This window comes from Micromys minutus (assembly GCF_963924665.1).
Source record: "Micromys minutus genome assembly, chromosome: 27".
Lineage (NCBI taxonomy): Eukaryota > Metazoa > Chordata > Mammalia > Rodentia > Muridae > Micromys > Micromys minutus.
In genome coordinates this window covers 4,670,726-4,696,790 of record NC_137962.1, presented here as the reverse complement: position 1 = coordinate 4,696,790, position 26,065 = coordinate 4,670,726, and positions in this window count along the sequence as shown.

Genomic DNA, 26,065 nt, shown 5'->3' with positions numbered 1-26,065 from the left:
GTGTGGGTGTGTGACAGGAAGACATTGTATGTTGTAAGGTACAGAAAATGGAAGATAAAATTGATCTCATGCACCTAGAGGCTTCACAGTTGCTGGACCTTCCAATATTCATTCATTCTCATGTGCTTTAAAATAACTGTGTTCATTCATTTCCTCATTAAATTATATCTTCGAATACCTATTAACCTGTTAAGTAGCAAACTGGGTCCCAGGTAAATGGGTGGTACAACATCCCTAATCAGTTCATTTATGGTTCTTTGAGGACATCTTGATGTTCATAGGAATAGAAAATAACTTGAAAAATAAAAGCTTTAGTCAACTAAAACAAGTAACTCAATTGGAAAGGCATGGATAGATTATGGACCATGTGTTGTTGGACATTAAGAAGGTCTTGATGTTTCAGGCAAGGAAACTAAATAGAGGCCAGTGACTGGGAAAGTGGTGTAGCCAAGACCACATAGTTTATAGTGAAGAACTCGGTGCATATGAACTGGAGGTCTGGGAGCTAGCCATGTAAGAAAAAGTAAGAGTGAGTTAGCTATCTGTCTTAGTAAGCCAGTGAAGGCTGGAGAGATGGCTCAGAGGTTAAGAGCACTGGCTACTCTTCTAAAGGTCCTGAGTTTAATTCCCAGTAACCACATGGTGGCTCACAACCATCTATAATGGGATCTGATGCCCTCTTCTGGTGTGCAGGTGTACATGCAGGCAGAACTCTAACTCTGTACACAATAAATAAATACATCTTTAAAAAAAGAAATCCGATGAATAGAGAGATTACCAGGTCGAAGCAAGGGCTTGAGGACAGATGGTGAGAGGATGCAGGGTTCTGTATGAATCAGAGTAAAGGGGGACATCTGTGTTGGAAATTGGAGAAGGGCAATGCACTTCCAAGTAGAGGAAGAGGGAGCCCGAGGGTAAGCAGGAAGCATTTTTTCTTCAATGTTATAATTTCCAGGACCATTCTTTCAAGTGTTAGAGGGATCGACTGTAAATTTCAGTGAGGTGCCAAATTTAGCATTTTTCCTCAGACTCATTTGACCCTTGAGAACATGGAGTGGGTTTGGTTTATTGGCATTCATTCCTGCTTTTACACTGAAAAAATGTTATGGTGAAGATGACTCACTAGTCCAAGTAGGACTGAAGTGACCTTGAAGTGCCATTGATGGAAAAAGCTGGGGGAAAACCACTGAATCTCTCCAAATTCCACATATTAGAATCAAATATGGCTGCCACAATTGCTTAGTGGACAAGGGCACTCGTTCTTCAAGGAGCAAAACCTCAATTTGAATCTTTAAGATCCATGTGAAAAGCCAAACATGATTACACATGCCCATAATCTCTCAACACTGGAAAGCAGAGACAAATGAGTCTCCAAAATTCACTGACCAGCCAGCCTAGCTTAACAAAGATTTTTCAGTTCAGTGATAGTCCTCATCTCAGGTGTATAAGGTATAGAACAGAAGAGCGAGATGCCCAACTCAAGCATCTGCATGTGCAAACTGCCAGGCTCACATATCAAAAGAAAGAAACACATACTTAGACTTATCACAGCCTCAAAGAATTCTCTCTCCACCTTGTTTCGCTGAAGAAGGGGAAATAGTATGTTAAGAAGTCAACACAGAGAATATTGTAGTCTCTGTCTGCTTTTGCCCTTCCATTTCTTCCAGTTTCCCATGCTCCTGTCTAAAGGACATAAGCAAAAACTTTATTTCAAGACAGTCAACCTTGTAAACATCTCTCTGCTGACTTCCCCTCACAATTACAATCCTATTACCATCCATATATTATTATTACTTTATAAACATGGAGAAAGAACTGTACCTATTTCACTTGTAACTCTATTATCTGCTAAAGGGTCTGATAGCTGAACAAGTTAGTATTTTCTGATTTGCATCAGTAAATTTGTGCTCAATTCTTGCAAAAACTGTCTCTATACCAGGGTCTGGCACGCAACTGTTTTCCCTCCTGTCCACTCTACACATCCTGTTTGCTGAGAAGGAATTTGTCTCTGATGAAACTACATGCGGTGTCATGCAGTACATCATAAATTCCACTTGACAGAAACAGCTGGGAGAACTGCCCAAGAATTGGCAGAGAGTGAATTCAGTAGTTTTGAGTGGGTCCCTGAAATGGAGAAAATGGAAGTATATTTTTACCTCCTCTTTACTCTTCATTTCTTTTTTTAAATCTTAATTTCTTTTCTGCCAAAACCACCCAAACATTTGTTCAACTTTGTTTCTTTTTCTTTTTCTTTATTCTTCTCTTATATATTACATCCTGGCAAGAAGTTTTTCTCCCTCACCTTACCTAGTCTTTCTTCGTTGTCCTCTCTTCCTCACTTTAGGTCCCCTACAAAAAGGGCAGGCATTCCTGGAGCATCAAATACTGTGTTAAACTACGGTAAGACTAAGCATATATTCTCTAATCAATGCTGGTTGAGTTGACTCAGCAGGAGAAAAATGGGTCCCAAAAGCAGGTGAAAATGTCAGGGGCAGCCCGTAGTCCTACTATTAGGAATCCCACAAGGGCACTGACCTATGCAACCATACAATATATACAGAGTACCTAGGTCAGATCCACATACGCTCCCTGCTCTCTGTAAGGACACTTGAGTCCCAGCCAGTTGATTCTGTGGACCGTGTTCTTGTGTTCTTGTGGTGTCCTTCACCCCTCTGGCTCCTATGATCTTTCCTTCCCTTCTTCTGCAGGACTCCCTGAGATCCACATAATATCTGTTTCTGGTACTCAACATCTGTTCTCATCAGTTTCTAGATGAAGTCTTGTTTTTTTCAGGTGTTAATTAAAGTAGACTTCAATCCCAGCACATCCGGCAGGCAACACAAACTGTATGCCAGAGGTTTTGTGGCTGGGTTGGTGTTTCAATCCCCACCCCCTTGAGGCATTGACTGGTTACAGAGAATGGCTGATCTACATTAAAAGACAGAGTATTAAATCTGGAGTCTGAAGACTTGACTTGGGAAGATAGATCTCCTCTGCTCAACTATTGACTCCCCTCCCCAACCCCTGCTTTAGGGAATCCATCTGTACCATGTCACAATGTACTTCTCAAGGATATTCTGAGAATATGATTAAATACTATTTGTAAATCTGAAATATACATAGTAGATTCTCAATAAATGTTACTTGAATCTGATAAGAGAGGCAGAACAGCCAAAGGTCTTGGAGCAGTTCAAGATGGAGAGGGGTACATGAATGTGGATAAATATGGTGATTCATTTGTTGTTTTATATTTGTCAGGCTGTGGCAATGAAGAAAGACATGGTAGCCTGTGGATTTTATTTCCCATGGGCATGGAGAAATTCTTATTCTGCAATTGTCATCCAACTCTAAATGTAATAGTACTAAGTTTAGAGATGTCATGATCAACGAAATGTAGCTCATCATTCAAGAAACTTAGCGATCAAATAGAGGTCACTCCTAAGAATGCCACTAAAAAGCATTTCTGAGACTGTGGGATAAGGCAGAAAGGAACTACTTGCACAGGCTGGCTTGCCAAGCATCAGGCAACAGTGTCCACAGGAAAGCCTGCCCATGTCTCTGCTCTCACAGGGAGCCATGAGCATGAGGCTAGTTGTCATTTTGTGCTTTACCCTCTCTCCCTCCCTCCCTCCCTCCCTCTCTCCCTCCCTCCCTCCCCTCCCCCATGTGTGTTTGAGTGTGTGCTTCTTATGTACAACTATGAACGAAACTCAGACCTTATGAATCATAGTTAGTCTTCTTGGCTTTATTCACTGGCTTTCTTGTGACTATTCTTGGACATGGGCTAACTTTTCTAGATGTAAATAATTTATCTTTCCTAACAGTTTTTCTACTTGTATAGTTCAGACTAGTGCTTGGAAGACACTGAGGATATTAAATCAAAGTAGTCTTAATGGAATTGGCTTTGGGCCAGATACTCTTAAAATGAACATGTGCACTTTAGTGGCATAGTTTCATTGTGTTGGGAGTCATTTGTATTTGTTAGTAAACACGGAAAACAAGTTGAAATCTCCAGGAAAATAAGAAGAAAAGAGGAAAAGCAACTTTACAAAAAATATGCAGTAATGTTAAAATGAGCCTCAATATGTTAAATTGTATGGTGTTAAATTTGCATAGATTTTAAGACACAATACATGAACTCAAGGTCTTATCTTTTTTTGATCTTCCCTTGGTTGCTGGACATACTGTTTCTTGGGTCATGTTATACAGTAAGCCACAAGAGGGTAAGGAATCTTTTTTAGCACAGAATATAGTGCCTGTTACAGAGAATGTGCTACCTGAATATATATTCGAATATTTTCTTAATTATTCATGTACTCTTCTTTCTTCAAATGAGTGTAAACTCCTGGAAGATGCTTCTTTGTTTTCTTTGGAACCCTGGAGGCTGGCACATTGTCTGTGTTTGTTATGTGTTTATTTCTTGTATAATCTATCAAGTTACTTTTACATTTCTATTAACGAAGCCAGCTATGAGGTCATGGAGACCTATGATCAGGTGTTGCCTCTAATGCTCAACATTTAGAGCCATGATCATGTTTATAAAATAAAGACTATAATTATCAATTTATAGAATAGATGCCAAATATCAACGTAATGTTTTATACAAGATACTGACATAGAAAATCTTCTATAAGTGGTAATCTTCTATTTTCATTAATATTAACTTTACTAATTCTTTTCTAGACAATTATTTATGTGAAGTGAGACAAAACTTGAATAGACTTTTGAGTGTGTGCACACACATGTGTGTATTAATGTTTATGTGTATGTGGCAGGTATATACATGAATTCGAGTATATCAGTTGTTGCTGTTTCTCAGATATCAGTTACATTATTTCTGGAGATAATTTTTAATTAGCCAGAATCTTATCTATCTAATTCAGATAGCTGACTAGTGAGCCTCTGGGATCTAGCTGACCTCAAGTCTCTAACACTGGCATTATCAGTTCATTCTACAAGGCCAGCATTTTTTAGGTGTGGTTTCAAAGGCTTGAACTCGGGTCCTCATATTTGAAATTCAAGCAGTTTTCTGTCTGAGTATCCTCCTCAAACCCAGCCCTTAAAGGCATAGAATTGTTGTTAATTCAAAGCTTTGGCTTTGTTAGAAAAACCTAGTGCATCTGAAACTTAATTTTTACATTAATAAGGTTGGTATAATACTCACTTCTGCTCTCTCTCTCTCTCTACTGGTGTCTTGAGAAGAATGGGATGATGTCTGGAAGGAGACTTGAGACTTGAGATGAAAGAAACTGTATAAACCCATTGACTAGATGTCTGGTGCTATTATTATTCACTGGCTCCTAAGAGTCTGTCAGTACAGAAGGCAGCCTGGCCCACAAAGCCAACAACTTGGTCTCCTTCGTAAAGCTCTTCTAAAACAGTATAAACGCAGCTGGAGGAAGGGGTTGCCCAGTTCTTGTTTTCTTTCCTCCCCAACCACCATGGTTTTAGTTGTTTGCTCTGAGACCAGAGGTAACATTCTGGAGAAGCAGGGGAATGTCAAATGAATCATGGGAGTAATCTCACATGATCTTCAGGTCTGGGTTTAAGTGTTGTCTGGTTCTCACAAACATTGGGCAGATCACTAATCTGCTCCAGGAATGAGTTGAACAAGAAGAAGGTAGACTGGATCATCACCAAGCTAGCAACTGGCTTTCCAGTGTGGAGTAGCTGCCTGCTGTGGAGCATATAGATGTGCCATTGAACCCAGAAGAAGAATTCAGCAGCAGAGGCTAAACTGGGGTGCATTTGTTCCATTGTATGGAAGGTGTTGTGGGGTCTAGAGGAATAGAGGTTAGAAAAGACAAATTAGTCAGGTACCAGGAACCATCAGAAAAACTGAGGACTGGGGTGGAACAGACTTGAGCTTTTCTTCCAAGATTGAATATGGTTCAGAAAAACATCATGGAGCTAAGGATATATGTGGCAGGTTTAAATCCTCACTATTAAGCAATCTTGGCATTTGAAAAACCATTCTACCTTCAAATCTTCATTTTTATTTTTTCATAGAGTGTTGATGTCTTACGGGATTGTTCTAGGAGCTGAACACTATAGCACGTGACAATTCTAAGTCTTTGGTATTCATAGATTCCATTTTTCGTGAACTTACCTCTTTGCTTAAACTAAAATTTAACCCCAAATTCAAACTCATATGTCTTTTATAGTCATCCTTGGACATGCATAAAATGCTAGATATTTAAGTTAGTCTCTTCACACACATTCCTGGTCAAGGTTAAATGAGTTGACATGCCATTTTCTTATTCAGATCAATCTTCAGTTTCTTTAGTGTCATGTTTCTATTTTTGTGCTCTCATTAATGATTTTTCCCATTTAAAAATGAACGTTTAGTGTGTTATAATGTGATGTTCCCAAGTACAAGGAGGTTATGGTGGGCCTTCTGTAGAATGTGCATATGTCAAATAAAGTTCTTATTGTGCTGGTCATTAGTTATGTTTAAACAAATCAAGAATATCTACTATATAATGTATCTTTAAATAGAAACATATTAAAGGAAGCTCTGTGTCACTGTAGAGGAATAGCAAAGGCCTATGAAAATGAAGACAATATGAAGGAAATATGCATTTATTTGCTTTCTGGTTTAATATTAGGGTCAAGGTAAGAAACTGGATTAGACTCTCTATGACAAACTTTTACTGAACTTCTTCTATTCCTCTTCTATTCCAAAAGGAGATTTCAGTGGAAAATCTCTCTCTCTCTCTCTCTCTCTCTCTCTCTCTCTCTCTCTCTCTCTATCTCTCTCTCTCTCTCTCTCTCTCTCTCACACACACACACACACACACACACACACACATACACACACACACACACACACAGAGAGAGAGAGAGAGAGAGAGAGAGAGAGAGAGAGAGAGAGAGAGAGATCGGGTAGGGGGGAAAGACACAGAGAGACAGAAAGACACAGAGAGACAGAGACAGAGAGACACACACAGAGAGAATAGTTCCTTTGACTGAACGAATAGTGCTTTAGTTTGCTTTATGGTGGGGTTAGAGGGACGGCTAGAGATGAGACATGATGAAGTTAAAAAGCAATCAGTTTTGTTTCGACAAAAACCATAAGCTGCTGCTCTGAGATCTTGAGCAAAGCATGTAATTTCCTGGAGGCCTCAAGTTCTTCATTTTAGAATGAGATCTACCTTAAGCCATTACCATTAAGATCAGAGATAGGGAGGGCAAGTATGGGGCATCATAAGATAAGTAGTTGTTATAATTCGAGCATGACTCTGACTTTAGATTCTACTCCTCAGGTGACTGGTGCAGTTGAAATGAAAACTCTGTATAGATTTGCAGTCATTTGGGACATTTTCCATTAAAAAAACAACTACAAAACACACAGGTTTTATACTTAGAGGATTTCTAAGTTTAGTGTTCTCTCTTTTAGCATGAGATGAACTGGTATGAAGAAAGCCTTTCAGCATAATCCAGTGTAGTGAAGGACAAGAGAACATCTTGCATAAATACCTTTTCTTCCTTTCCCGTGGCAGGGTAGATGCTCTGAAAACTGTCTATTACAAGGCACTTAAAGTAACCTTCAAGGCAGCTCAAAGGCAGACTGGCTTTAAAATCTTTATGAAGGTGTTGTTTTTATGTTTATTCTTTTATTCTCCATCCTTCCCTTTAATTTGATTTGAAAGGAGCAAAGGGACTATGATTCCAATTTCCTATGCTTGCAAAACAGAGAAAAAAGCAAGTATTTATGACCGGGGTAAAAAATTGTCTGAAAAGAGACACTGACTACCTTTTATAGAGGCAGAGAACAGTTTTTATCTTTGCTGTTGATGAAGTTATTAAATCTTTGTATATATGTGTATGTTTTTCATGCAATCCACACTAGTATGGTTTTAGTATTTTAGCAACCTGAGTGATTTTTCACCCCTAAATAAGATGATGGGTGACAGCCAGTGAATGAGACTTAAAAAACTGTAAACACATCTCTTTCAGATCCCAGATGTGCTGTGAACAGTTGGTGTTGATTATCACCAGAAAGTGCGGACAGAACCATTTCAGTGGATTTGCAGAGAGAAAAAAAGTGGGAAGAGAAAATGTTTCATACAACACTGTGTAGTATTCCAGGCTCCTGATATTGCTCGAGAACCACACAGAGGCTCCATGGATAAAAGACACATTCAAATGGAACCCATTTCATCCCACCAAGGATCATGCCCACAGCTCAGATCTAGATTACATCTAGAAATTTAACTTCTTCTGTTTCCAGAAATCAACTGCAGATGCCATTTCTAACCCCAAAGTGACTTTCCTCCAGTAATTGTTCTCCCAGAGAGCACTGTTCTCAGTAGATCCTCCCACTCTATTTATGGTGATATTAGCATCAACACCAAGCATTGCAAAGGAAGATCAGAAAGCTAGTCTTCTTTTCTACATTAACAATATGGGGAATTCTTCAGGCATAGAAAGATGTTCAACACATTCCAGTCCGCCAGAAAATTCTAGCTGGCTATTAAAGATATTTAATCCTTGGTACTGGGAAGATATATGTGAATATATATGCTGCTTGGACTTAGATATTAGACTCTAAGTGTATAACATGGCGTCTCATGCTAAACAGTCATTAAAGTTGTAATCAGAGAGTTTATGGCTATGTGACCCTCTCTAATGTATTCCAGACTATCTGACATCATCCCTAGACTGACTATGAAATATCACTGCCTCTACCCCTTTGTGATGTCAGTAATATTTTTATACATCAGCAATCATCACATGAAAAGCTAAATCTGCCTGTTTGGGGATTGTTGTTATAAACAATGTTTAATGCTACATGAGAGCAGGTATGTGTAGTCTTTCATGTATATAGAAAGAATCTTAGCAAAATTTTCTTAGTCCAGATACTGATGGACTATGAAAAATAGGTCTCAGGAAGAGGGACTTCTGATATATTCATTTGGTTATGAAATGTTTTAGTATAAAAAATTTTATGTTGTTTTTATAACTCCATTTATAATGACTTCTGCACAGTGATGCTCAATAAGTTTATGTTGAATAAATGGAGAAATAAAATAAATCCAACTTTATTTGTTATTATAGTTTCAGCCCAGGCATTGCACTTTTTTTTCTTTAAAAACAGATCCCTCTAGTCATAAGGGCTATATTGGCCGAATGGTAGCAAGAGTCAGATATGAAGTCTCAGGTATTGAGACCACCTGTATGTTGTCACAAGTTGTTTAGTGGCAGGAACACCCTGGTCTAATTCCCTATGGCATGAGCATAGGGAACATCCTAATGCATCTTTTAGCTGAACTTGGGTCTTCCTGGTTTAATGGGATGCTGGTTGTTTCTAGCTCAACAATGATGCTCAAATTGCCCTTTTTATTGTTTGTGTTCAAGTTGAGTTGAATTTTGTTGTGAAAGTTTGTTTTTTTTTTTAAATTGTACTTGATTCAGTAACTGTCTTGATTATTGTTAGTGACTGGCAGGATCTGCTTGTATGTGATGCTGTGTTACTCAGGAGCATGAAGAAACATGCTGCTGCTGCCTTCCTTCATGATTTATGGTTTTCAGGTTGTCATCATGTTTGGAACTATGAGGAATAATATGAAAGTAAGAGGGAATATCTCATAACAGTTAAACACTACAGCCAGGAGAAGCTAAAATGCTTATTTTTCTTGAGAATATATTTTGTACTTAAGAAGTGAGAAGCACCACTAATGATTTCATGTGAGACTCATGAAGTTAATAGAAGCATCATTAAAAAGACAAGAAAAATTCATTTTAGCTCATGGCTAAATCTGTCAGGCTGTATTTGGATCACAATCTTAATTCTTCAGGTTTCTTATGTGGTGAACAAAGATTACCATAGCATTAATTTGACAGGATTTTTGGGAGCATCACAAGAGTCCATACATGTAACAAGCACAGGCCAGCTCATGGAATCTTACAAACATGATGGCAAGTTTGCCATTTATTAATTCTTGATTTATTGATACAATGTAAAGCCCCAGACACACTAGTACTTTGCAATGTTTTACTAGAATGTAGATTGGGAGAAACAATGAAAACATATGACATTAGATGGCTTAAAAAAAAAAACTGCCCCAGATGTCAGAAAACAAGACATTTGGGCTCAGAGAGGCTGCCTTTTGCTTTGAGAAATCTATACTCCAAACCAAAACAACATTGAGGGGTGAGGATCTAGGTAGGAAAGATGTTTCAGGATAAAATGCTTTCATATATCACCTGTCTCAGCCAGACTATGCCAGAGCTTTCAGTACTTTGTGGCAGGTTAAAGGGGATGTGTAGGATAATGTTAATTTCAGAGATCTTCAGATATTTTATTGTGTATATTCTGATTTTTAATGGCTGTGCATAGTTCAAAGTGCTAATTAATTGGTGATAATTATTTAATCACATAATATTCATAGAGGATCATTGACAAATAGACTAAGATTACACAGCCAGTGAGTGTCAAAAGTGTTATTCTACTATAGGCTAGGGTAACTTTAGCAGTCCAAATCAAGGCTTTTTCATGAATAACAAGTGGTGGGGGAAGTGTGGTCTAAGCAATAGTCACATCTTCACGTTTGACATATAGGCTGTAACTACATTTCTCTAATCAAAGAAGGGCAGAGTACACTTTCAGTAGATCATAAGAGGTCCTTGAGAATCTTCCTATCTGGAAAGTGGGTAATATCTCTACAGTCATTCTCAAGCTTCCTAATGCTGTGACCCTTCAATGTAGTTCTCATGGTGTGGCAGCTTCCAGCCATAAAGTATTTGCATTGTGACTTCATAACTGGAATTTTGCTATTGTTAAAAATCATAATGTAAATTTCTAATATGTGGGATATCTGATATGCAACCCCAAAGGGATCATGGCCCACAGGTTTAGAAGCTTTGTATTAGAGAACAAAGTATGAGAACAGACTAAAAAGTTGAAGATTTTTGAGGAAGACTGTAAACTTCTAGTGAAAGGAAGGTTGGGCAAGAGAAAGTAGAGATGAGCAACCACTGCAGATAATGCAGCCATCTTAGCTGCTAGGTTTGTATGTCTTCCTTTAGTTTAGTTTAGTTTAGTTTTTTTTTTCATGGTTGGATATAGACACAATTGCAGTACTGTCTGGAAAATGTGGTTATTTAATTATTAATTTTCTCTCAGTACATTCTCTATGACAAATTCTGTTTGATGATGCATTGACATATGTAAAATAGGTCACTGAAACTCTCTTTTGCAATTATTTTGGAACAATTTAGAATTTCTTCTTCAAAATTCTGTGTGTTAGGGACTGGGTAAAGAAACTAACTGGTGTATTTTATCATGAAGTAGTTTCTCCATGTAACCTGTGAATATGGCCAAGGCCTCAGTGGGAAGAGATTCAAATATTCACCCACTTCTATCCCATATACCCATAGGGTTCTTCTCTTTGTCTTCTTTTTCTTATTGCATGTTCTTTTCAGATGTAACTGAAGGAGTAGATCACAATATACTCTGAAATATATTTTTCCATTGAAATATATATTTGATCAATGCAGTTTTTGAGTTAAAAATTTAAGAAAAAATGCAGACAAATATAAGCAGCAAAATGAGCCATATTCTCATTGTGGAGAAATAATTACGGTTTTGAGGTGTAGAATATTCTAATGTCTTGATGCCTTCTTTTCTGCCATTACTATAATCCAGGGATCTCTGCAGTCTAGTCTTGACCACAATTATGGTAAAGGCTCTCCACTTCATTAGAAAAATAAATATTAATGGAAATGAGAGCTTCAAATATAATCTTTAAAAATTGTTAAATATAATTCTATTCAAACCCACGGTGATATTTTTTGAACATTTCTTCTCATTAGTATAGTATTTAAACATTAAATGTATTGTAAACATCCAGGATAATATTTATTTATATATTTATTTATTTATTGCATGTGTAACATGTGTGCTCATGTACACAATATGTATGTCTTAGTATGCACTACTGTAAGACAGAAGAGATAAGGGCTGCTTTGAAACTGTAATTACAGCTATTTTTATTCTAGGTGTGTGCTGCAGAGCAAAGCACACACTTCTGAAAGAGCATCAATTGCTCCTAAACACTAGACCAGCTCTCCACCCCTTCACAAGACCTTCTAAAAATTTTATTCATCACAGACCAGCCACATATCCGTCATATCATACCCTATATATAGCCTTTATTCCTCTCTTCTAATCCTTTTGCAACATTCCTTTTAATTTTTTCTCTTTGTTGTCCATTACTTAAAATCACAATAACAGAGAGTGATGGGAAACAATACTCACCAAGAAAAAAGCTTATTTGAATTTTCAGCACCTTTCTGTTTCAGATGTTCCTCACAAACTATCTGGATCCCACCTTACAGAAATACAGTTGGCAAGAGTGAGCCTTCCCTTGCAGGATAAGAGAGAAAAGAAGAACCTACAATAGGACAGACTGAGAAAGAGTTAGCAAAGACAACATTCATGTTAGAAAATGTCAACAATAAAAGAAAATAAAACTCAGCTTGATCTCATTTCCTGATGTCAGAAGTGTGTTACCTTAGCACTTTGAGTGCATGGTGTTCCTGTTTGTATAGTATGCTAGTATATGTACACAATAATGGATTTGAATAATGTTCTTTTAATGAACATCTAAATCCAAAGGAGTTTTATGTTAATTGTGATATTGCATGGTAAGTGCCCTTGACAATATTCTGTATAATTTTAACAAATTTTATTTGAAAAATGTCCATGGAATTGTGTTGAACCTTTTAAATAATTTCTCCCTCTTTCTAGCATTTTGATGTTAAACTAATGCAGTCTCTCACCTATATGTTAAATTCAAGAAGAAAGCAAACATGAATTTCTCAGATTTTTCCTAATAAAAAGATAATCCTGTACTTTTTGTTTCCATGGGACGTCTGGGGATATAGTTCAGCCTATTATCTTAAGATACAGACTAGTTGAAAACAGGAAAGAAGAAAAAGAATCTATATTTACAAGTTGGCATTCTACTTTAAGCCTAGAAATTCCTCCATAATTAAGAAAGAGACCCAACAACAACAACAACAACTACAACAACAAAAAAAAAGCAAAAAGACATTTTTCTTTTTTTTTTTTCTTTGAGTCTTCAACACATAACACATATAGTTATGTTGCCTTGAAAGTTTTGTAACTTTGACAACCTCTTGAGTATTCTTCATATGGGAGGGGAGTGCAGTAAACTGCGTGGTGGATTTATACAAGAGGAAAAAAGAGGGGGAGGAAACCAGAAGGAAGAGGATGTGGGTTTTCATCGCCTTAAAATTCAGGTGAAATCTGCAGGAAACTCAAGCAAAGAAATGATGAAGTCTTGAGGTGATCTTTGAAAGAAACAAACAACCCTGAGGTCCTGTAAAACTTTAGTCTCTGATAGATGGAATGAGTCATGTGAACAAATGCCGGTGTCTTTTGTAAGCATTACAAAACATCATTCTCTAGACTTTGGGTTCTTTGATCTCTCCTTTGCAATTACTTTCAAGCATCATTTATTTCTTATTTATTCAACACTCAGTCTTATATATGAGGTTCTAATTTTTGTTCTGAGCATCATAGGTATGAACATGTCAGGGAAAGATTCACTCTTTATGCACTTTCTACATATATGATGGGAGAAAGTTTCCCATTGATTGAAAAATGATTAAACGAATGAAACAAAGAGATGAGTTAGGAATGGTGTTGTGCGGGGAACTATGAGAGAGGGAGGAATTCAGATACTAAGAGGCAGACAGATGTAGCCAGTTTTTTAAGATCTGAATGTAGAGAGCTCCTGGCTGAGCGACCAAGGAGAGGAAAATGTTTGGAGGTTGTCTCTTGGTAGTGTATTGTTGTATAGCACACTATTTTAAGACACTTATTGCATTGCAGTTTCTTAGGGCTAGAAATGCCGGCATTATTTAGCTGGAAGCTCTGAGTCTGGGTTTATTTGTAGCTGGAATGAAGACATTGGCTGGGCTCTTGCCACCTAGTAGATGGAATGGCTTTGGGATATAAAGATGGTATGGTTTTGAACTTGTTCATATTCTTGATGACAACATTTACTTTCTTCAGAGCTGTTGAACGGGGGGGGGTACATATACATATACATATACATACATATACATATACATATACATATACATATACATATACATATACATATACATACACATACACATACACATACACATACACATACACACACACACACACACACACACACATATATGTTTCTTGCTAGGATGCTCTTTGTTTTGAGAAAGTGACAGCTTATAACATAGATGTTTCTATTGTAAGAATGAGCAAAAAGAAAGTAAAAATAATAAGTCAACAAAATGGAGGCTACTGGTATTTTGTAACCTGACTTTGTGTGTGATATACCATCACCTGTGTATGACATACTCTGTTCATGAGAAGCAAGTCACTAGGACTTGAAGTGAGTATTCCTGAATGTTGTGAGCATGAAGGGAAAGAATTTGTTTAGTTTCAATTCCTAAAAGCTTAAAAAGGCTAGACTTAACTATGAATATAAAGGCACAGAGCAGAGCTAGAGAGACTTGAGCCTGCTGAGTGTGTAGGGTTATGGTAGAAACTGCAACACATTCATGTCTTAAAAAATGTGTTATGCAGCACTAGGCTACCAAGTTATCACCTCCAAGCCCTTTTCTGTGCCCTCAGCCAGAAGATTTCTTTTTATTCAGATCTTGAAGAACTGGTTTCATCCTCGAGTCTTTAGTTTCTGAATCCATTCCTCTCTCAGACATCTTCATTCCTCATCAAAAGGATGAAGGAAGCAAGACTATAGAGGCTGGGCAGGTCAAGAAACTTCTATAGAAACTTGCTGATCAGAGTTGGTCAAGAAGTTACTGTGTGGATTCAAATCCTAAGCAACCCATTTAATGTAGGTTGCCCCAGTCATGTGAGTAGTAGGATGAATAGAATGACATTGGGAACAAGTTATGCTCCATTTTCACTGTTCATTTGTGAGTGGGGGTGGCTTATACACAGGAGGAATTCTAGCTATGAAAAGAGGACAGAATGGATTATACTTTGGACTAAAATGAATAGAGTTTTTGGCTTAGATGTAAGTAATGAGAACAGAGCAAACAAGAGTGACTGTTTGAATTTATGGACTTATTTTTTCTTGTGCTTTGCACTTATTGAAGAGTTTGAAGTATGAGAGCTGAGAGAAGCCCTAGGCATTCTCTAACTAATAACTTATTATGTAGGTAAAGATGCTGAGTGGAAGCCATACCACCTTTCTAGTCCCTGCAACACAGTAGGCTAGGCTAGACGGAACACTAAAGGGAGTGGGGAAATGATATGATTCTATGATATAAAAAATTTAAGAGAAGAAGACATGCTTTGAATGAAACTATACATTGTACTGTATCGTCTTGTGTCATTGTCCATACTTGAGTAAAGCAAGGTAGGAAATGGGTAAGAATGTGAAGACTGGTTTGTAAAAATGTGATAAGACCATACCATGACAGATGGGCCAAATTAGCTTTGGAATCATTTATAAAATAAAGATTATAGTTCATTTACTGGTTGAAAAATCACTGGGCATACATTTTCTATATATTGTTAGATTAAGAAAGAATGTAAAATTAATAAAAACACATAACTATTATAGGGTGTGGACATACCTTTTTTCCAAACATTCATACCTGGAAGAAAGGTTCAGTCATTGTTAAATGTCCCCACCATCTCAGAGAAGCTCTCCATTTTTAGTGAATGGCACCTGTCTTCTAAGTATTCAGGTAGAATCCACTGTGAAATCTTATTTGGTTTAATTTCCATTTGCTGCTACATTTTCCAACCCAATGATGCCCACTCTCTCACTATCTCTGGTTGTATAAGTACAATAGCCCACCTGTTGGCTTCTATTATTGAGTTCTCTAGTGTAGCCCAGCAAAGAAGCTGATTTCTTTTGCCAAATTAAAAGTAGATTATGACAAACTTTTACCAAAAACATAGACAGCCTAATCATTACTATGGGAAAAGACAAACCGTCCACGCCAAATTATTCATAGAGGTCCTCTAAAATATTGTATTATTTGTGAGCCATTATCTGTATCTCCAAATAACTCTCTTATTTTCTTTTCTGCTTTTCCCCCTCCCTTGAATCAGAGCATCCATGATGGCCTCCTCTCTCTTGAAGGAACAGCAAAACCTTCCCAGTTTCTCTCTTTGTCCCTTGTACTTGCTCTTCACTCTAGAAAATTTTGCAGGTGTCTCAAGACAATTTGGTATCTACACTGATTTCTGTTTCTTCTAATGTTCTCTGATTACTCAGTTTTGAAATGAGCTTCTGCCTCCAACATTTCTTTTCTTTTTCTTTATTGTATTCTTTGCATTCATGATTATAAAATATAGTTTACTTTCTGCCTTTCCTTAATGAGGACAAAGATTTTTATTTTTATTGTGGTATTTTTATAGCTTCATATACAGCAGATGCCAAATAAAATAACAACAGAATGAATAAATAATCTTGCCAATCAATAGATGTAAAAATAATATGCGGAAAAAATTATAATTTTACTTGAGGCTTTGGAATTAAGATTTGAGCCCAAATTTTTACGACTGCTGAGGAGCCCCCAAGGTTATATATCCTTGGACTACTTTCATGTGCTCTAGGAAATGTCTCAAATTTCTTTCTTCAGAAAAAGGTATGGAATATTAACTCCATAATGTACTAAGGGAATTCAATAAGAATGTACACCTGAAGTGTTTTACATAGCATCACTGATTGACCACATGGAAAATGTTGTTTCTACTAGGAATGTCACTAGGTCACACAGACACCTTTAACTTAGTATGTGCCAATGGAAATAGCACTCATTCATGGATCACAAAAGATTAAAAGTGGACTAGGCTAATAAGAAAGCCTAGTCTACTAGTTCTTCATATGTGGGTAGCTAAACTTAATCAGGGCTTGTTCTTTCATTTCTAAACCAATATAGCAGATGCCACTGAGAAGCTAGCAAAGTCCTTTACATTTGTCATCTCTGAAGTCAAAATCTTGAAAGAGTCAACTCCTAGTCCTTGTTTCTAAAGCCCTATGACTGTTGACAACAACCTCCCAAAGGTGTGCTACTAGGGGGGACCAAATTTTGAAGTATATCAATCTGTGGGACTCGGTGTATCTCACATTCACAAGGCTTTTTATTAAATATGCATGTGAGACATGTGGTATGTATTTTGTTTCTGTCTTAACAAATCACATTTGTCTTCTTTGGGGGCATACTAGGAAGTAATTCTGTATCTCTTCTGTGTCTTCATTAGCAACCCTGAGTACCATAGGGAGCAAGCAGGTCAGAGTCTTATTTGTTTTGTATCATCTTCTAGTTCCTAGGAATAGGCTGAAAATGTAACATTGATGATGACATTTTTCATGTCTTTCTTCCAAGTGAGTTTTATAATTTGCAATAATTTCTCTATCAAAGTCTTTCTATAGAGACAATGTTTTTTATCCCCAGAACGTAAGACCATCTTGTAACAGGTCTCTTACCCCACAGAGAATCTTGTAAAATTTTAATCTTTTACAATTCTCTGGCAACTCATTTAGCCAGAATTCTCCCTATTTTAAGCTGCATAAATCAAGAGTTGTAAAGGACTGCATAAAATGTAGTCCAAGACGGAACTCACAGTAATAATGAAAACATTGACTGCCTAGAAAAGCTGTATAGCAAGGCTGTTTCTCCTGGAAATGGAAATGATATTTTCCTGAGTACCAGAAGAGATGAAAAACTCATGGTAATGAGTGAAGCAGAAAACCAGTAATGGGATTTGGGTCATTGACATTCAGACTGGGCCCTGGGAATGAGAACACTGGCATGCAGGCTGCCTCGGGCTACCTGCCTGACTGCTTCTTAAGATGCATGAGGCCCACTGAAGACCAAGGACACAGTCAAAAATATTGCGAATGTGTCCTGAAGACAGGACCAACAGGAGCAGATTGGAGAGACAGATTCTCTCTGCAGGACTCAGAGCACTGGGCTAGGCTCAGGATAGAAAGGAAAGAGGCAGAGAGCTCCCTAAACTTCCACTGGGATTACAAGGAGGGGGCAGGAAATAGAAAAAGGCTCAAGACATAGGGGAAGTGGAAGGCACTACTCAGAGCTCAGGATTCCCTTGTGGGCTTGTGGGATAGTATATATTCATTTTTCTAATTAATAAATCCTTGTAAGTAATTTTCATTGCAAGAAAATTTTTATCTTAGATTTGTCAATAAGTTTTTTTATTTTTTTCTTTTCTATCAATTCTTTATTCTCTCTCCCCCCTCTCTTTGTATTGGTATTTTTTATTGCTTAAGCATATTATACTATTATAAAATAAATTATAAAAAGTATTATTGGTAATCTTGCACGATATTTTATTAAGCCAGGAAGAGACAGATACGGAAAGAAGTGACATGGTCTATATAGGTTTTTTTTTCTTTTTATCTTGCATCAGACAGTGGGTTTAATTAGAGAGTTTAATTTTGTTCGGAAGGTTTGAAAAACCTTGTGAGTTAGTATCTACCTGGGTGTGAGGATGTTAGAGGATGGGGCAAAGCTAAGGCTCTGATCTGGCAGAGATTTATCAAATCAAATCAAAACAATGAAAAGACTCTTCAGAAACTTTGTTCTAAATCTAGTGACCAACTCTTCACTATCTCAAGTGTCACAAGCTACATCTTGTCACTTGTATCTTTTTTGTAAATTATATCTAGAGCCTGTGTAAATGGTCTGCCATGCCTTTCTATTACTATACCCTACTTTATTTTCTCCTTTGAACATATATAAACTATATAGAAAACAGCATATATATGTACATGCACAGAGATGTATTTATGTACATGTGTACACATTTATAATGGGAGAATGTAGTTTGGACTGTATATACTACTTAGTTTTTCCTTAACTACCAATTTTCAGAGGAAAGTGAGGCAGAAGAATAAGGATAATTGATGGTTGGCAGGTTTGAGCAGCAGCAGAGTGAGAAGCTGTGAAACCTAAAATCCATGGTTACGGGACCAACAAGTCAAAGCAGATAAAAACCAGTAAGCCTACTGAGAATCACCATATAGAACAAGAGGGAAACATCAAGGTTACCAGCCACTAATATGGGCAATAATAACAATAACAAGAGCAAACATTTCACAGTCTTAAATCACGACCTATCAGCATGACTCATATTTTCAGCTACATCTAATTGATAGTCATGGGGTGTCTGTAATATCTGTCTTTAGTGCTGTATTGTAACATGTTTTAGAATAAATTTAAAAATCACATAAAGGAGGCCTAGATGCAGTAAAATTATAATTATTCCCTTAAAATGGCAATACAATGTTAAAAACCTGTTTAATTTCCATGGGCTCACAGCAAAGAAAAGCCTGAAGGAAAGCCAGGATCTGGGGACTTCTTAGATAAGATGGCAAATAGAGTGTGATCAGTTTGCTTCTGGGGTTACAGTGCCCACTATGGTAGTCACTAATCATGAACAGCTATGTAAATTTACATTGAAATTAATTACAATGGATAAAATTAAATAATTATGATCTGCAGTTGTGCTAGCTGCATTCTCAAAGCTCAGTGCTGCAGGCAAATAGTGACTGAGGTAAGGAAAGACAGTGGCAGGACATTTTCATGTTTGCATTGGGTTTTACTAGAGAATGCTTGGCTTTCTTAGTTGGTAATTTGCCTATTGACCTATTGAAAAAATTGTCTCCTGGAAATCACAAATTATTCTACCTCAAACAGGGTTTAACAATAACATGAATTCATTGATACACATTACAGAAGAATTAACAGGTAAGAAGTCCTTTTGGAAGTTTTTTTTGTTGTTGTTTTGTTTTGTTTTTTGTTTTTGTTTTTTTGTTTTTGTTTTTTGAAGGTTCTGTTTTCTCTTTCTGATTCTAGATGCAAGTACTTTCTTCTTTTTGTTGTTTTTCCATATGGTACTAAGATAGCTACAATAATCCAAAGTTTTCTATTTGCAATCTAAACATTCAAAGGAACGAGCAATTGTAATTTTTATCTATACACTCAAACTCACAGTCCTATGTGTATACCTGGGGTCTACTGGGGGTATACCATCTGTTGACTGGCTTATGTTTGGTTTAAGTGTGTTGTGTCTGAGGCCAGGGATGTGAAATTATATTGACATGTTTAATTGAGTCAGGAGGAAGCCTGGCCCGAGGGTTGGGAGTGACTAAAATTCAGTGGGGGAACTGTCCAATTCCAATGGAGAAGCATCCAATTGCTGTCCTTTAATTGACTCTTGGCCTCTCTACAGTGTTTTCTTTGACTGAGTTTACATTATGTTATGTGAAGAGGTGAGATTATCTCTGATGTATGTGACTGGTTAGAGCTAGTTTTCTTAGCAGAATCCTGAGTTTCTTCTTTAAGAGCCTCATTATACTGGGTATCCTATACAACAATTTTGCCTTACCTCAGTCCAAATTCCTAGGAAATCAATTTGTTCTGAAAGGAAAATTTTATCATTCCCTTTGAACTTAGAAAAAAAGTTTTATCCTCAACATCTAAAACATCAGTGATTTTCTAGTTCAAATATACATACACCTTGTTTAAAAAAAGTCCTTGATGTTTACCAGTTGCCAATTCATCTCCCCAGTGGCTGTTCTGATGAGTTCAATGATATTACAACATAGTGGGGGAAATATATGACCCATTACAAATGAAATTACTTTATAACCTCTAAATAATTGATAGGCAATGATATAGAATAATAACCTTCACCCACAACTATTTGTTTGAGGCCTTAACAATTTTCACTCTGTTGAATCACTGACTAACCCAGAGTAGCTTGTATATTACTTTAAGGGGAATTGTAGAGATTCAGTGGATAGGCAGTAACAGGAATGTTATTTAGGACTATGTAGCTTAGCAAAATAAAATACAGGGTACACAAATGGAACCTATTCATCCACCCCCAATTTACTGTTTATCTGAAATTTATTTTCCCTCAATTCTAATATGGTTTCTTGTAATAAAAATGTCCTCTAGGTAGATTAAATCCATTCTCTTATTGTCATTATCATCCTGGAAGTTAGATATTTGAGATCATCTTCACTAAGATAAAATCAGGATGTCCTTAGGACTGCATTTTTCGTGACGTTCTGGGACAGAATCCATTTTTTTCTTTCTTTTCTTTTTTTCTACTTTGCTGCTTTATGAGAACTGCCCATTGACAGCTGGCCCTTCCTTCTGGCCTCCTTTCATGCTCATTTTTTTGTGCCTGTGCTCTGACTCTCCTCTTCTGGAAGGATCCTGTGATGTATTATGTCCATGTGCTATTTCAATTAATGTCTCCATTTCAATGTCTTTGATTTAATTATACCTGAATGTTTCTTTTGCTATGTCAAGTAACATATTACCAGCCTTCATGGGGGATATGGACATCTTTATTAAAGGGAGCATTTGTTATACCTATGACACTTAACTGGGATAGAAATGTCTGAAGATGTCTATTTTAGAAAAATATCATTGACCCTGAACATTCAACCTTTTAGAGCACATGTTTCTCTCTGAATTGTGAGGTGTTGAGTCAGTGTTGGTTCTGGGGAAAGGGAATGCTAAAGTGAGAATTTTATTCTTTCTATGAGCACAGTCTTGAAAAACTATCTATCTTCTTCTACAGTTTCTTATAAGTCATAAACAAAGTATTCCTCCCTGTTCCAAGATTTTTGGAAGGATATGATATTTGATGAAGGTGTATACCAGGCAGTCCACAAGCATACTGGTGCCAGGATGTTCATGATGTCTGGTGATTCAGGGAAAGAGATTGGCCATTAGCATACCTGGGGTTTTCTCTGCCTTTCTGGGGAAAAGTTTAGTACAAAGCTTTGTAAATGTCAGCTCGAGGTTCTCATCTGATGATTCATGCTTAGGGCTTATGAAACTTGCCAAATCTCAGAATGTCTTGCCTCAACCTTTGACCTGCTGACATTTTTGGGGCAGATAATGCCTTGATGGGGAAGCTTCTCTTCTTTTTAGATGTGGTATCTTCTCTCTGTGATGGGCCAGCCATCAAAATGGCATCATATTGACTCCATTCTTGGTCTCAGAAATGGCAACTTACTGTTAGTAATTTGCAATTCAATGTAAATGAAGACTCTGGTCTAAGATTTGATAGGTAGGAAGTCAGCCAAGAGAAGTTTGATGGTAAAGAGGTTTGTAGAAACATGAATCTTCTAATAGAATGGCCTTTTTCTTGTCTCTTAACCCTATTTTTATGTCATGTTATAGAGAAATATACTTTACTCTAGATTATGCTTTGTATTCCCCAAATGGAGGTGATGATATATTATGAAGCCCTATTGAATGGGTTTCTGAAAACCAAGTGTGAGCATTTGTACTTGTTTTTTTTTTTTTTTTTTTTTTTTTAATGGGAAACTTTACTTCCATCCAATTAATTCATCCTCACATTGCCCAATACCAACTCTACTGGAGCCCAGCTTTGATCTATTTGGTGGGTGGTTGGAAGCTCTAGGGCATGTTGGGCATGGTCTGGTCATTGGGACCAAGCAGCTGTGTGGTCCTGGGTAAGACATTTCACCAATCTTACTTCTTCAGGCAAAAGAGTCCAGTGGCTTGCATCTGTTGTATCTCTTTGGCACCAGTTGTGTGGGTTTGAAACTCGTCTATGGTGATCCATAAAATCTTACCTGCACTGGCAAGAAAGCAGGTCTTCAGTTCTTTCTAATAATATGTTTGGGTTAGAAATTCCTGCTCTGGCCTGAAGTGAGAACCTACATTTCTTGTTTTCTGGGAGAACCTCAGAGATAGAGATCATCCATCAGCTTTTGATGTTGGTTTAGAGGGGTAGCCCTACCTCCAACAGGAAACCACTTATAAGTTCAGACAGAAAAAAACAACATGGGGAAAGTTATTAAAGAAGAGATTGGGAATTCCTTAAAGTATTTTGTTGTTGTTGTTAAAACATTAAGGGGATGCACAGTTCTTGTTCTTGTCAGATGTACTACAAAATCCAATTAAGTAACTTAGAAAGATGATTGGCACCCCAAGTGTTTAAACAGAAGTTATTGTGGAATAAGGACTTTCCACTTTTTTCTCTCTGACTTTCTGTCCCTGTCTCAGTGCAGATGGCATGCTAAACTCAAGTTCTAGCTTCTGTGCCCTTCATTAGTCAAGCAGAAACACCCTTTTCCTGGAAAAACTTCTAAAATGCATGGTTTCATCCTGGAGAGGCTCCTCCACATGACATCTGTACAGCAGTGTTGGCAGAATGAGTCACTCTTTGATCACTCACTCATTCTTCATTCACTGATTTACAACCATTTAGGGTTTGCTAAAGAGATAACAGGAAATAAAACATGTAATATATCTGACTTTATGTAACTCACATTCTATCAGACTTATGCAATCATTGCAATTGATCATAGTTAAACTCATCAGTTTAGGATTTCTACCCTGTCACAGTTCAGACTGAGTGATGTTTTCAGAGAACCTATATGTGCCTGATAATGTGCTTGTCCATGGCATCATTTCTTCAGTGTTCTATACTTTATCTCTCATGATCATGTCTTTACCTACTAGGTATTGCAGGTTGCACTCACTCACAAACAAATAGTTGACTACAAGTAATTTATGCCTTTATTTCTTATACTTCACTGGGGTATGTCTTACCTCTCCATACCACAGTATCCTTGGAACTGTAAATGTTGATGTAAGAAGAGCATCCTTCTCCTTCCCGTTGGCCACATTTTTCTGTCTGTATGTCTGCTTGTCTATCTGTCTGTCTGTCTATCTATCTATCTATCTATCTATCTATCTATCTATCTATCTACCTACCTACCTATCTATCTATCTATCTATCTATCTATCTATCTATCTATCTATCTACCTATCTATCTATCTATCTATCTATCTATCTATCTATCTATCTATCTACCTACCTACCCACCTATCTATCTATCTAATATGCTCTTGCCTAAAAGGTCAGATGATTATATGTGCACACACACACATTGTCAAATACTATTTTCATTGGATCCCAGTTTTAGAGCATATGGAACATATGTATTCTAAGTCTCATATCATTCATTTATTTGTTCATTTACTATAGACTAAGATGCAGAACAAAAAAAATCCATAGCTAAAACTGAGTTCAAAATCACATAAGAAAAAAATAAACAAAAACTAATCACAAGCTTATAAGAAGTCTAAGTGGTCATCTCCAGAGAGGTAGGGAGGACAGGCATTTCTAATCCCATACCTGCCTGAAGATGTTTTGAGGCCTAGTGAGGAAAGTTATAGTCTAAGAATTGCAAAATCCTTAGAAAGGCTGATGCCCCCAAAGATCTTATTTATTCATGGTTAATGAACTTGTTAATTTTTAATATCAGTTAATTATTTTAAGAACCTGTCTATGCATTTTACAAATACCAAGTACCATGCTTATCATTCAGCTGTTGAAGGTAAGCCAGAGTATATTGCATCTAAGCACAACAATCCAGGAATCTTGCCTTTGCAAAAAGAGCTACATTTTTACACTGGCCTCATATTTACTCCACACTCATTGAAGTAAGTACAAAAAATTTACATTCTTGGCCAGTCAGAGTATTGGAATATTATTATTTATTTAAAACTCATTACTTGTAAGCTTCTTTCATGGAACCAATTAAGAAGTCTCCTAAAGACAAAGATAATATCATACTTGGTGTAACAGTTCAGGGAACTCGCCTAATGTGTTAGAAGCCCCAGTAGGTTTCCACAATTTTTTAATGTCTCATATTAAAAGAAAGGCCAGGGAATTTGGCTTATGCTGTTGTGTGCTGGTTATGGTTTCCCAAGAGTGAAAGTATGGGTGTGTTGAAGTTGGGGGCTGAGGCTGGGAGTGGGAACTGACCAGGAATGTGGGTACTAAAGGTGTCAAATTTTACATGTCTGTGTTTCATTTCTACCAGACAGCATTCTGAAAATCACCATTTTATGCTGTATGCTCACTGGAAGGGCTGGCACTTTTTCAAATGAATCTCTAAAATTGGGACATCAGAATCTTAAAAATTGATAATGGTGATAGGATAGCTTCAAATGGAGTTCCCTCAAGTAGAATGATAGAAGAATGCATGGTGAGAAATGCCACTTCTGGGATTTAGCAGCCTAAAGCACGCTGCTCAGAAAACAGGGATTTTCTCAACTACCAGTTCATCTTGGTATCTCTCTCATGTTTGCTTGCTTGGTGTCAGGTTAGGTTCTGTCACTTTTAAGCCTTTGAGGTCCTCTGAGATCCCCTCCTAGATGTGCCACTGTTCTTATACCACAATGTGACCCTTCCATTCTTGCTTTCAGAGCAAGCAAGAATCACCACTACCTTTTAGCAGCAGGGTATAAAGCACAGCCTTTTATAGGACTCCTGGGAGACATTTTAAAGGTGTGGCTAGAGAAGAATGACGTGTGATCACATAAATGCATACATACAAATCTACCATTGGCCACAGTTTCCTCTTTCTCCAAAAATTTAAGACATCCCAAGCTGCAGATGTCCTCCCTTCCCTTCTCTTTCTAAGGTTTTTCATTTTGTTGTTATTGCTTTATTTTTTGTTTGTATGGTTTTTTGTTTTTCTATATTTTTAAAACATCTTGTAACATCACTAGAACCCTATAAATGGTGAGAGGCACTATGTGGCTCATTTCTAAGCTTGTAGAAGGAGGTCTACAGCTGGGAGAAGAGACTGGATTGCATAGAGTTCACAGGGTCTTGGGCTGTACTAGGAGGCAGAATCTCAGAATTTTCTTTTCTCTTGAATTCAGACCGAGTGCCACCGACTGATAGTTATAAGAACCAGGGAAGACTGATGAGTCTGATTAGCACCTAGAAAATGGGTAAAGTAATATATACATTGATAAATATGAAATGAGTCATAAAAGGTGAGAGAAAGCTTGGAAAAATTTCAATAAATACTTTCATACTCACAATGAATAAAACACTACACCCTTAATAAATACTAGTTAACAGTTACTGTATTCTTATATTTTTGTTTGTGAGCCTAGCCTTTAATGGATGAGCCATCTCTTCAGCCCCAGTTACTGCATTCTTATTGATACTGAGAAGTCTGAA